This window comes from Capsicum annuum, unplaced genomic scaffold (genome assembly GCF_002878395.1).
Source record: "Capsicum annuum cultivar UCD-10X-F1 unplaced genomic scaffold, UCD10Xv1.1 ctg79808, whole genome shotgun sequence".
Taxonomy (NCBI): Eukaryota; Viridiplantae; Streptophyta; class Magnoliopsida; order Solanales; family Solanaceae; genus Capsicum; species Capsicum annuum.
Window position 1 is genome coordinate 1 of NW_025890418.1, and position 2,602 is coordinate 2,602.

Sequence of the window (2,602 nt, forward strand, 5' to 3'; positions counted from 1 at the left end):
CCCTGACCCTTAGGATCGACTAATCCATGTGCAAGTGACGTTCACCTGGAACCTTTCCCCTCTTCGACCTTCAAAGTTGTCATTTGAATATTTGCTACTACCACAAATATCTGCACCGACGGCCGCTCTGCTTGGGCTCGCGCCCAAGGTTTTGCAGCGACCACCGTCGCCCTCCTACTCATCGGGGCCTAGAACTTTCCCCGACGGCCGGGTGTAGGTCGCGCGCTTAAGCGCCATCCATTTTCGGGGCTAGTTTATTTGGCAGGTTAGTTTTTACAAACTCCTTAGTGGATTTTGACTTCTATGACCACCGTCCTGCTGTCTTAATTAACCAACACCTTTTATGGGATCTAGGTTTGCGCGCAGTTTGGCACCGTAACACAGCTTCCGATTCATCCCGCATCGCCAGTTCTGCTTACCAAAAATGGCCTACTTGGAGCTCTTGATTCCCTGGTATGGCTTGACAAAGCAGCCGCGGCCCACACACAAGTCAGACGAATGATTTCCACGTCAGTATCACTGCGGGCCTCCACCAGAGTTTTCTCTGGCTTTGCCCCGTTCAAGCATAGTTCACCATCTTTTGGGTCCCGACAGGTATGCTCACACTTGAACCCTTCTCAGAAGATCAAGGTCAGTCGGCAGTGCACCCCTCGTAGGGATACCACCAATGAACTTCCTTACGCCTTACGAGTTTACTTACCCATTGACTCGCACACATGTCAGACTCCTTGGTCCATTTTTCAAGACGGGTCGAATGTGGAACCCACAGGCCAGCGTCCGTAGCGCGCAGATGACGAAGCACGCCAGAGGTGCGCACTACCTGCCACAATCGAGGAGATGGAATTCCACGAGCATATCCAGAGCCCATACTTTGGCTGACCCTCCAATCCACGCTGGTTCACGCCCCGAGTCGATCGGCGGACCAGCTCATCGCCATTCCACATCCAACTGGGGTACATTGCCGGCCGCCAACCGCTTCGCTCCTAATAATTTCAAGCACTCTTTGAATCTCTTTTCAAAGTCCTTTTCATCTTTCCCTCGCGGTACTTGTTCGCTATCAGTCTGTCGCCCGTATTTAGCCTTGGACGGATTTCACCGCCCGATTTGGGCAGCATTCCCAAACAACCCGACTCGTAGACAATGCCTTGTAGTGCGATAGGGTCTGGGCATAATGGTGCTCACACCCTCTCTGGAGCCTCTTTCCATGGAGCGTGGGCCTGGTCCGCCGCTGAGATCGTTTCTCCAAACTACAATTCAAACGACTGAGTCGCCCGATTCTAAGGCTGGGCTATTCCCGGTTCGCTTGCTGTCACTAAGGAAATCCTTGTAAGTTTCTTTCCCTCCACTTATTGATATGCTTAAACTCAGTGGGTAATCCCGCCTGACCTATGAAAGCGGTCGGAGTGCCTACGCGCGAAAGGGTCCTAGAGTCCGGACGCGCGATGGGCTATAGCCAAGACAACAATGAGAGTTGAGATACAACCACCACTTGCCGCGACGTCCATCAACGTGGACTCACATTTAGGCTAGCCGCAAGCTCGAGGTGCACGAGAGGCCAATATCTGCCCAAAGACAACAACGCGCGCCGTGATTGAGGCACGATGTAAGGGGGCAATGCGATGCGTGACTCCCAGGCAGACATGCCCTCGGCCCAATGGCTTCGGGCGCAACTTGTGTTCAAATACTATATGGTTCATGGGATTCTGCAATTCACACTAAGTATCACATTTTGCTACGTTCTTCATCGATGCGAGAGCCGAGATATCTTTTTCCGAGAGCCATTTTTGTTTACAAAAGAAGCATAGGTCCCCTCGATTTATGTATTCCTGGGTACTTTTCGCATCGGGGACGAGGGGGAGGCGCTCGTGCGGAGTGCCGTAGCACCCCGCCTGTGCGGACTCCCCAGTTGCTAAACACGTTCGCGGGTCGTTCTGTTGTGCAGGTTTCGACAATGATCCTTCCGCAAGTTCGCCTACGGAAACCTTGTTACGAATTATCCTTCCTCTAAATGATAAGGTTCAACAAACTTCTCGTGATGTTGCGGGCAGCGAACCGCCCACGTCGCCGCGATCCAAACATTTTACCGAATCATTCAATCGGTAGGAGAGATGGGTGGTGTGTACAAAGGACAGGGACGTAGTCAACACGAGCTGATGACTCACGCTTACTAGGAATTCCTCATTGAAGACCAACAATTGCAATGATCTAACCCCATCATGACAAAATTTCAAAGATTACCTGGGCCTGTCGGCCAAGGCGATAAACTCATTGAATATATCAGTGTAGCACGCGTGCGGTCCAGAACATCTAAGGGCATCACAGACCTTTTATTGCCTCAAACATCCGTAGCATAAGAGGTTGTAATCCCTGTAAGAACATGGCCGCGAAAGGATACCTCCGCATTGCTACTTAGCAGGATGAGGTCTCGTTCGTTAACGGAATTAACAAGATAAATCCCTCCACCAACTAAGAACAGCCATGCACCACCACCCATAGAATCAATAAAGAGCTCTCAGTCTATCAATCATTACTATATCTGGACCTGGTAAATTTCCCCGTGTTGAGTCAAATTAAGCTGCAGACTCCACTCCTAGTGGTGCCC

At 51.0% G+C, this 2,602-nt stretch overlaps 1 non-coding gene across 1 annotated transcript; it reads right to left on the bottom strand.

Annotated features, from left to right (window-relative positions):
• Positions 1 to 1,624: 1,624 nt before the first annotated feature.
• LOC124895089 lies at positions 1,625 to 1,780 on the bottom strand. Its single transcript, XR_007051513.1, has one exon. It is a non-coding gene; the product is annotated as a 5.8S ribosomal RNA (ribosomal RNA).
• Positions 1,781 to 2,602: the final 822 nt, after the last annotated feature.